General features: G+C 39.6%; 1 long non-coding RNA gene across 1 annotated transcript in view; it reads right to left on the bottom strand.

Annotated features, from left to right (window-relative positions):
- Window positions 1–10000, bottom strand: part of LOC118764566 — a 22327-nt gene that overhangs the window by 10899 nt on the left and 1428 nt on the right. Inside the window, exons 2-3 of the long non-coding RNA XR_005000388.1 lie at window positions 5252–5260; window positions 1172–1175 (exon numbers count right to left, since the gene is read on the bottom strand). This is a non-coding gene — a long non-coding RNA (uncharacterized LOC118764566). The remainder of the gene's footprint in view (window positions 1–1171; window positions 1176–5251; window positions 5261–10000) is intronic.

Consider the following 10000-nt stretch of genomic DNA (forward strand, 5'->3'; position numbering starts at 1 on the left):
TTTATGAAAGACCAGCAGTCGCCCATGCATACCAGCCTCCCCTCTCCACGCCACCAGTGTTATCCAAGGGAAAGGCAAAGGCCGATACAGCTTGGCACCAGAGATGTTGCAACTCATTTCTACAGCTGAGTTGACTGGAGCAACGTGAAATAAAGTGCCTTGCTCAAGAACACAACACCCAGCAGCCCAGTCCGGGATTCAAACTCACAACCTCACGATCGTAAGCTCGACGCTCTCACCACTGAACCATACGCCTTCACACATATATATATATATATATATATTATATATATATATTTGTGTGTGTGTGTGTGTGTGTGTGTATGTGTGTGTGTGTGTGCGTGTGTGTGTATACATGTATATATATATATATATATATATATATAACTGGTTTCTAGACAATTTTCGTCTTCTAAGTTTGGTCACGTGCTATTGGTCAGCTCGGTGTTATAGTAGAATACAATCACCTACAAAGTGCCGCACGGTGAGACGAAACCCGAAACCATATCATTGCGTTGTAAACCTCCCGTCCACACGTTCGAGCCTGCGTCTATAGCCTATTATGATATACCATGGAATATTCAATATATACTTGTATATTTTTGTAAAGTCACTGTGTAACTTGATACAAATGATTTAAATACATGTCCACAAGAGTGAGAGAGAACGAGTGGGAGAGAGAGAAAGAGAGAAAGAGAGAGGGGGAGAGAGAGAGGGTGGGTGGGATTAGATTAATTTCAATGTTCGTTAAAATTTAATCAGTAGCTAATTTCCCTCATTTTTAACCCTTCTGTTACCATATTTCTGTTGAAATACACTGTTTGCTTCAATCGAATTTTAAAATAATGAAACATTTAGCGAAATACCTTCGCCCTTACTAAGCTGATGTCTGCAAAATAAATTAACATGAAATTTTGCTGGAAGGTTTTAATTTCGGCCACTTTAAAACCGGAAGCTTGTATAATAGAAGCAATGGCGGTCTTAAGCAGGCTGGTATCCTAAATTGTATCTGTCCACCATACTAATGTATTCTGTATTTTATCGGCTGCGTAGATGTACATTAGAGAAGGCGCGTGGCTTAGTGGTTAGGGTATTCGGCTCAGTATCATAAGGTCGTGAGTTCAATTTCCACCGGCTGTGTTGTGACCTTGAGCAAGTCATTTTATTTCACGTTGCTTCTCCAGTCCATTCAGCAGGCAAAGATGAGTAGTACATGTATTTCAAAGGGTCAGCCTTGCTACATTCAATGTAGCCCCCGAAAGGATGAAAGGCAAAGTCGACCTCGGCGGAATTTGAACTCAGAACATAACGGCAGATGAAATACGGCTACACATTTCGCCCGGCGTACTAACGTTTCTGCCAGCTCGCCGCCTTAATCGTCGAATGATTACCTTACTAACCAGTCAATCGGTTTTTGTCGCAGATGATGGGGTGGGGAGAGAGGGGGAGCAGAGCACATGGGATTCGAGAGAGAGGGGATAGGAAGGGGAGGCGGATAAAGTTTTCATAAATAACCCAATAAATCTACCATTAATTCTATGAAATATTCACGGGTCCTGCTAGTAAATAAAATATTGTGCGTAACGCAAACATTATCGGGTATAGAAGTCAATACCCTTGGTAGAGTGGACAGACTATCTAAGGGTGAACTGCGTTTCAAATTTTGGCCCAAGGCCAGCAGTTTTAGAGATGGGGAAAATCGAATAGATCAACCATTATGCTAAACCGGTACTTATTTTATCGATTCCGAAAGGATGAATGGGAAAATCGAACCCGATGGGAATTGAACTCGTAACGTAAAGTAAAGCCTGAAAAAATGGCGCTAATCGTATTATCCGGCCGGGCAACAGTTCTGCCGGGTTTCGTCCCTCATGAGGGAACCCATATTAAAATGTCAACTTTGATATAATGAACATACATGCGAGCAGGAGTGGCTCTGTGGTTATTGACAGACCAAAGTGGTCTCCGCAGGTGGCTGCTCTGCTACTGGAAAGAAATGAGTTATTTCATACATCAGGCTCCTCCTCAAGGGAGGATTATAGATTACTTTCTTGGTACCCCGACTTGCGGATGCAGGGGTGCCTGCAGGTCGCAAGAGAATTAATCGGGGACTTGAGGTATGGGGTTCATCGCCTCAATATGTGTCGCATGTTTTAAATTGTAATGGACTTCTTAGTCCAAATAATTGCAAAATAATGTAAATTATAAGAGGGTTATTACTTCAAGATGTGTCTTTTCAAAAGAATAATGTTATAGAGAAGCAGAGAGTCGGCGGACGCTTTCTGTCTTCTCTCATCCTTATCATCTTGTATTATTATCATTTGCCTCATCAATGTCTTGTCCAGCCCACAAAGCTACCAATCTTTGTACTGCCTCCATGGCAAATGAAATGAAATAAAGTAGCTTGCTTACCAACCACGTGGTTCCGGGTTCAGTCCCACTACGTGGCGCCTTGGGCAAGTGTCTTCTACTATAGCCCCGGGCCGATCAAAACCTTGTGAGTGGATTTGGTAGACGGAAACTGAAAGAAGACCGTCATATATATATATGTGTGTGTGTACATGTTTGTATGTCTGTGTTTATCCACACTCCATCGCTAGACAACCGATAATAGTTACGTCCCCGTATCTTAGTGGTTCGACAAAAGAAAACGATAGAAGTACTAGGCTTACAAATAATAAGTTCTTCATGGCCGCAGTCAAATGACTGAAACAAGTAAAAGAATAATAGAATCAAAGAATACAGGCAGACCCCCCCCCACACACACACACACGCGCGCACGCATGCACATAAACATACGCACGCACACACACACACACACACACGCACACACACACACACTGAGTTTTATTCAAATGTATATAATCTTTTTGTCAACAACAGGCCAATATTTACAGGCACATATAAATAAAATGTGGCGGCAAAAAATGTAAACAAAAACACAGAGACATGTGAACATACACGTACTCACATACACTTTCTTTCACTCTTTCTCCCCCTAACGGACGATCACACACACACACAAGCACACGCACACGCTCGCAGGCACAGACACGCACGCACGCACGCACGCACAGGGGGCCCAAACGTATGTACAAACAATGTGCACATATACAACTACACAGAAATACAAGCACAAACAGTCAAATAGACTCACTATCCAGAGCGGATCTTGAAATTATGTGAAATGTTTTATGTGTCCAATGAATTTAAACAGAGCTAATCGAATTAATCCGACAAATATCGGTAGAATAATTAAAAGACAGCAAAAGCAAAGAAAAAGAGATTATTATTCCAAAGCAATCTAAAAATATGTCTAATTCGGAGGCATTGGCAAAATAAATAGATAACAAAGAATTGTAAAACGTCGTAACGGAACGGAAATTGCAGTCTTCGAAAACATAGTCAAAACTAAGCTAGGTTAGGACTTCTTCTTCCTAAAGTGGTTCTATTGAAGTCTTGTATAAATACGAAGACAATAAAGAATTCTAACCGCGACTAATATGAATATTAACTGAATTCAATGTGATGGTATGCTGTTTATTATGTTTAAAGAACTGAAAATGAAGCCGGCGTGGATAGCTATAGAATTCAACTTAAAATGAGGCCAAGCGGAATCGAATTACAGTTTGAGAAAAAAATGTATTAAAATTTAGTGTTATTGCAAATCATTATAGAGGAGGTATGTGTTTAAGACGTTTGCTATGATAGACCGTGCTATTGCGTTCGATTCCACTGTATGGCATATATCCGGTCACTGCTTTCTGCCATAGCCTCGAGTCTAGCGGGGTCTTGTGAATACGAGGTGGGGTGCTGACATGCTCCTGGCTTTAAGGGTATCGCGAAAATCTATGTTGAAGGCTCAACCTTCCAAATTCTTTTACAGGACTTCGAAAAACTGAAGAACCGCTGCAATAAGTGTGTGAATCTGAAAGAGGAATATGTTGAATAAAATCATAATTGACTGATCCTCCTGTATTTTCTTTTACCCAAAGCCAGAAGCTTTTCAGCACACCCTTGTATATTATATTCTCCTCATCATCATGAGTTTTATGTATCGTATGGCTGGTTACCCGTTGATATGGCGTATAACTGACCAGCAGTGCAATACTCATCCTGAAACGAATGCCAGTCTCATGCAATGTTACTCTCCTCCTCCCCCTCTCTCACTATTCAATGACATCTGTATGTATAAAAGCCAGGATGCGTGTGTGTGTATGTGTGTGTACGTCAATGTAACTTATCCACGTCCACAAATTAGCACGCATGCCGCTCCAATTTTAGGAGGACATTCGTCATCATCCTCGCTGTATTTTCGTCAACTTATTTTTCCCAGAGGCACCAGCGAATAGCAGTAAAATTAAATTTTCAACCAAAACTTTTAGCAATTTTCAAGTCGGAGAAATCACCATTGTTTGCAAACAGGAGTAAATTTTTGTTAAGATTTTTGTTGCTTTTTTTCCATCGAGGTAAAAAGTGTTTTGTTGATATACGGGCAACACACACACACACGAACATGTTTGCGTACAAAAAACATGTATGGAATAGGTGTATGTATGTACGTGTGTGTATGTGTGTGTGTACTGCCCATATATATATATATATATATATATATATATAGCAATTAGGACAACTACTTAATAAGGAAAACTTAAAAAGAAATTGTCAGGTAGATAGCGTAAAAACCTCATAAGAGAAAAAATTTCGAAAATAATTATTCTTATTGAACATTATAATTATATATATAGGGCATTATACATACATGCCAGAAGGCATATACATACATGCCAAACGCGTTTGGCATGTATGTATAATGCCTTCTGCATGTATGTATAATGCCCTATATATATAAATTAATATGTTCATAAGAAATAATTATTTTCGAAATTTTTTCTCTATGAGGTTTTTACGCTATCTACCTGACAATTTCTTGTTAAGTTTTCCTTATAAGTAGTTGTCCTTAATTGCTAAATTTTATTCCGAAAAAACTTTTCCTCTCCCGAATGCAATTCGTAAAAGTTTGCCATTTATCCGGATGTAATATATGTAAACTCACCCATGTGCTTCGTTGATGTTGATCAGTTAGCTGATCGGCTTAAGCGGGGCAGGGTCGTTGTTTATTTATAATACATTCAGGCCTGCTGATGAGTACGAAGTATGAAATCACTGTGATACAGGTCTATATTTTTTTAAATGTCTTACTTTGAAAATTGCATTCGGTGGGATTAGTATATTTTTTGGTAGAAATGACTAATTGTCCCTCTTAGCGTTTGCATGTATGTATAATGCCTTCTGGCATGTATGTATAATGCCCTCTATATAAATCATTATATAATATATATACATATATATATATATATATATAAACAATTTCAACGGATTTCGCCCAAATTTGACGTCGATGTTACTTTGTTTGGTTTGAAATAAAGAACTTGATTAGCTTAATAATCCTAACTGAATCCTAGGCAAAGCCGAGTTATACTGCTAGTTTCTACTATTTCCAAAAGTGATTTACAAAATAAACATTAAAAAAATCTTCCTCTAAATATTATAGCTGTTTAACCATCACGCATGCTTCATAACGTTCGGAACTGAAATACGTATTGAACTCACTCTCTCATAACTCTCTACCATAAAAATGTTGGATATCTAGTATTTTATCAGATATTAATAAAATTTGTCGGACCGTTTTTAATCCCGCCGGCCGTCGGAGATATCGAAACTATGTGCTCTCCAACTGCATGAAAATAGATTCGACAAATTTTATTTTTACCTTAAAAATTACTAAGAAATGCTAAATTCCAAACATATCTATGGTCAAATACGTTTAGAGAAATTTCAAACCATAAAAATCGCACTTTAAAATAGTGCTTGGTGACATTGGTGTAATATTCATTTAAACTATTAACAGGTGTTTAGATACATACCAGCTACAACTAATAGTTGTCTGTACGAAAAGCAAGGCCCTACGTATATTATATTGTCTTTAAATTAAGTGGCGGCAGAAGAATTATCGTTGAACTTTTAAAAGGCAAGTTTATTGTTGCCTACGGCCAGCTGTATGCTGGTTGTTCAAGGGGAGGGAATGGGACCAATCTATTTGTACTGACCCCGAATGGGAAGACAACAATTGCTGTCTATCATGCAGCTTTGCAATAATTTCCAAGTCGACAAGTTATATCATTGTTTTGATGAAAATTGTTCATCGCTTGAAAAATATTGTTCAAGCTTGATAAAATGTAATATGTTTCTGTCTTTAGGCGCAGGAGTGGCTGTGTGGTAAGAAGCTTGCTTCCCGCACATGCGTCGGTCTATTCGCTGTGTTAATTTTTGACGAGTCGGATAGAATTTTTTGTACTTCTTGGCAGCGGTTTGTGAATGGGCGTTGTATCGGTGGTAAAATATATTCGGACCTTCGCGAGTATGAGCTGTCCTCAGCGGAGGAGGAGCTCGTTTAGGCAGTAAATAGAATGGACGAACGTTTGGAAAGAGTAAAAAGTTTTGCTGAGGCTGCAGAGGTGAAGAAAAGGGAGTTGGACCTAGCCGGACTGAAGGAGCTGAGTAAGATGACACAGAAGGTAGGCGATGACGTAAAGTCATTACCCCCGAAAAGGGTTATGGAAAATATGGAAAAGAAGACCATTACCTACAAGGTGTACTCAATGGAAAGTAGGAAGGTGGAGCTGGAAAAAGTAGAAAAAGCATTAAAGGGGCTTTCGAAGTAAGTGACATACATAGCGAAAGGAAATGGATATGGGACGGTTGTGGTCCAATTTAGGTCAGCGGAGGAGGCAAAGAGGCTGACGAGTGCAACTGTAAAAACGGAGGGAGTGGTACTTCTACCTACGTACCTTGGAAGAAAGACTTCTAAGGTGAGGGTAGAAGGAATTCCACCCGATATAGAAGTGGCTTGAGTTGCGGCAGCCGTCCTCGTTGGAAGTGAGAAGGAGGTGGCTGTCCTCCAAGCCACAGAAACAGAGGACGAAGGATGGAGAGGAAAAACACTGGACCTCATTATACGGACAAAGGAGAGTCAGTTAGAGAGTTTGGCGGAGACGGTGACGTTGGGAAATATTGTGTTAAGAGTGTCGGTGAAGGGCAGAATCCCACAATGTTTTAATGTGGCCAAAATGGCCACATGGGTGCGCACTGCCCTCTGCAGAGGAAAACGACAGAATAAGTGGTGGTAGAGACAGACGAGAAAAAGGAAGAAGTACAGATAGGTGGAAGGAACAAGGAGGATGAATGGACAGTGATAGAGAATAAAAGGAAAAAGAGAAAGGAGAGGAAGAATAGTCAGTGTTATGGGGGACCTCCAGACCAAATCCATCTCACCCAAGGCGACTCAGACCCACCCTTCCCATTCAGACACCAAACCCACCCACCCCCTCTCCCCGCAGAAAAAAGGAGAAAGAACAGACTCCACAAAATTTACAAGACCCCTCCCCCAGTGAAAGAGGTTACGTGTGCATGAAGGAGAGAGTGTTGTCACTCAGCGATGGGGAAAACGGTAAACGAAAGACTAGATCAAAGACTAAAGAGGGCTCAGAACACAGAGGTGGTGAGTGGTGTTACTCAGTGTGGGGCGAGTAACACACTTTTCATATTCTCATTTCTCAATTGTTATATGCCCCCACATGTGTTGTAGTGTCCCCCTCTATGAGGCAATTTAAAAGAAATAAAAAAGCTTGTTTCCCAACTACATGGTTCCGGGTTTAGTCCGACTGCATAACACCTGGGACTAGTGTCTTCTACTATAACCTCGGGCCGACCAAAGCCTTGTGAATAGATTTGGTAGAGGGAAATTCAAAGAAGCCCGTCGTATATATATATATATATATATATATATATATATATATATCTGTGTCTGTGCCCCACCATCACATGAGAACTGATGTTGGTGTCTTTACGTCCCGTAACTTAGCGGATCGGCAAAAGATGCTGATAGAATAAGTACTAGGCTTACAAAGAATAAGTCCGGGGATCGACTTGTTCGTCTAAAGGCGGTACTCCAGCATGGCCGCACACAAATGACTGAAACAAGTAAAAGAATAAAAAATAAAAGAAACATACTCGAGTGGCTGTGTGGTAAGTAGATTTCTTACCAACCACATGGTTCTAGGTTCAGTGCCACTGCGTGGCACCTTGGGCAACTGTCTTCTACTATTGCCTCGGGCCGACCAAAGCCTTGTGTGTGGATCTGGTAGACGGAAACTGAAAGAAGCCCGTCGTATATATATATGTACATATATATATATATGTATATATATGTATATATATATATATATATATGTGTGTGTTTGTGTGTGTGTGTGTGTGTGTGTGTGTGTGTGTGTGTGTGTATGTTTCTGTGTCTGTGTTTGTCCCCTTAGCATTGCTTGACAACCGATGCTGGTGTGTTTACGTCCCCGTAACCTAGCGGTTCGGGAAAAGAGACCGATAGAATAAGTGCTCGGCTTACAAAGAAAAAGTCCTGGCGTCAATTTACTCAACTTAAGGCGGTGCTCCAGCATGGCCACAGTCAAATGACTGAAACAAGGAAAGAGAGAGTAATGAATGAAATGTTATTGAAGAGCGCTCCACAGGAGCTAGTTTAAAAGCCCGCCAATAGCTAAGTGCGTATATATAATGCATGTTTATTTGAGCGTGCGTGCGTGCGTGCGTGTATGTGGAAAGCAAGAGACACTGGGAGTGCGAGCCGAGTGGGGACGGAGGGAGAGAGAGAGACTGAAAGAGAACGGAGAGAGAGAGAGAGAAACACATGCACATGGTTATATAAACCTGTACGTCTGTATGGTGTGCACGTGTGTAAGTATTTCTGCATAAATATTTCCATTGACCAAACAATAGTAACCAGAAAATATGAAACATATGAAACTAGTAGAATTAACAATAATACTGAGGCTAAAACTCTGAGGCTAAAAGTCTGTAAATATTATCAATGACTATTGTCTGGCTACTAAGAAGTATTTGAAAATAACATAAATAACATTGGTTCCGTACTCTATAGAAATTGCAATGGACGTAATCAATCGTGTTTTATGACCTTAAAGTAATCATTGTATATCAATAGTCAGGCACTCATTTTATCTTTGTACAGTGAACATCCCAAGTCAGTGAAGTAAACTTTTTTTATATGTGCAATAATGGCGTTGTGTAGAAGAAGCTTCCTTTGAACTGCGTGGTTTCGGCTTCAGGCCCACTGTGAAGGAATATTCTTTTCGACTCTAGGCACAAGGACTGAAATTTTGGGGGATAGGGGGGGCAGTCGATTAGATCGACTCCAGTACACAACTGGTACTTTATAGAACCCGAAAGGATGAAAGGCAAAGTCGACTTTGGTGGAATTTGAATCCAGAACGTAAATACAGACGAAATACCTATTTCTTTACTACCCACAAGGGGTTAAACACAGAGAGGACAAACAAGGACAGACAAACGGATCAAGTCGATTATATTGCTCCCAGTTCGTAACTAGTACTTATTTAATCGACTCCGAAAGGATGAACGGCAAAGTCAACCTCAGCGGAATTTGAACTCAGAACGTAACGGCAGACGAAATACCGCTAAGCATTTCGCCCGGTGCACTAACGTTTCCGCCAGCTCACCGCCTTACTCTGTAGGAATATTGCTAACGGAATGAAACATCTGTGGAATACCGTAGCTTATATATAATATATATATATATATATATATATATATAATTCACAAGATAAGGGCAAAAGAAAAATTCTAATGCTAAATATGCCGAAAAAAAGACAAAAATTGACAATTGGCAATTCTTGTCTTTTTTTCAGCATATTTGGCGTTAGAATTTTTCCTTTTGCCCTTATCTTGTGAATTATTTATAAATTTAACCTTTAAAGGTATTTTTGATATGCTGGCCATTGATAAAAATTTTTCCCGAAAAAATTTTTATACTACATTAGTTATATATATATATATATATATATATATATATATATATGCATGTATATATATATATTTTTTTTTTAAATAA

The sequence above is a fragment of the Octopus sinensis genome, linkage group LG8 (genome assembly GCF_006345805.1).
Source record: "Octopus sinensis linkage group LG8, ASM634580v1, whole genome shotgun sequence".
NCBI classification, from domain to species: Eukaryota; Metazoa; Mollusca; class Cephalopoda; order Octopoda; family Octopodidae; genus Octopus; species Octopus sinensis.